At 37.5% G+C, this 1,128-nt stretch overlaps 1 non-coding gene across 1 annotated transcript; it reads right to left on the bottom strand.

Annotated features, from left to right (window-relative positions):
- Nucleotides 1-722: 722 nt before the first annotated feature.
- Nucleotides 723-825, bottom strand: LOC132025213 (U6 spliceosomal RNA). The gene has a single exon (XR_009406478.1). It is a non-coding gene; the product is annotated as a U6 spliceosomal RNA (small nuclear RNA).
- Between the last annotated feature and the right edge of the window lie 303 nt (nucleotides 826-1,128).

Raw genomic sequence — 1,128 nt, forward strand, 5'->3', positions numbered from 1 at the left:
CTATGTGTCTGTTTTTATGTCAGTACATACTGTTTTGCTTACTATAGCTTTGTAATATAGCTATAGCTTGGTTTGTAATAGAGCTTTGTAATGTAGCTTTGAAATCAGAAAGCATGATGCTCCCTGGGTTGTTCTTCTTGTTCAAGATTGGTTTGGCTATTTAGGATCTTTTGTGTGTCCATAAAAATTTTAGATTTAAAAATTTAAAATTTAAAAATTTCATATCCTTGGTTAAATTTATTCCTAAGTATTTTATTGTCTTTGGTGATACTATAAATGGGATTTTTAAACATCCTTTTTAAGATAGGCCATTGTTAGTGTGTAGAAATGCAAATGAATTTTGTATGTTAAGTTTGTATCCTGAAATTTCACCAAACTAATTTACCAATTTTTTAATTAACATATAATGTATTATTTGCCCCAGTGGTATATAAACCTGTGAATCGCCAGGTTTACACACTTCACAGCACTCACCATAGCCCATACCCTCCTCAATGTCCATAATCCAACCACCCTCTCTCTCCCTCCCCCCAGCAGGCCTCAGTTTGTTTCACGAGATTAAGAGTCTCTTACGGTTTTTCTCCCTCCCAATCCCATTTTGCTTCATTTATTCTTTTCGTACCTCCCAAACACCCCATGTTGCTTTTCGACTTCCTCATATCAGGGAGATCGTCTTTCTCTGATTGACTTATTCGTTAAGCATAATACCCTCTAGTTCCATAAAAGATATGGACCGCTTCACGAATTTGCATGTCATCCTTGCATAGGGGCCATGCTAATCTTCTCTGTATTGTTCCAATTTTAGTATATGTGCTGCCAGAGCAAACATTAATTAACCAATTTTTATATAGAATTTTCTATTTTTTTTAAAAGATTTTATTTATTTATTTGACAGAGAGAGATCTCAAGTAGGCAGAGAGGCAGGCAGAGAGAGAGGAAGGGAAGCAGGCTCCCTGCTGAGCAGAGAGCCCGATGTGGGGCTCGATCCCAGGACCCTGAGATCATGACCTGAGCCAAAGGCAGTGGCTTAACCCACTGAGCCGCCCAGGCGTCCTAGAATTTTCTATTTTTAAATTATGTACCTGCAGTGGCAACTTTCTTTCTTTCCTATTGGAACCTTTTTTTTCT

Source organism: Mustela nigripes, chromosome 9 (assembly GCF_022355385.1).
Source record: "Mustela nigripes isolate SB6536 chromosome 9, MUSNIG.SB6536, whole genome shotgun sequence".
In the NCBI taxonomy this organism is placed as follows: domain Eukaryota; kingdom Metazoa; phylum Chordata; class Mammalia; order Carnivora; family Mustelidae; genus Mustela; species Mustela nigripes.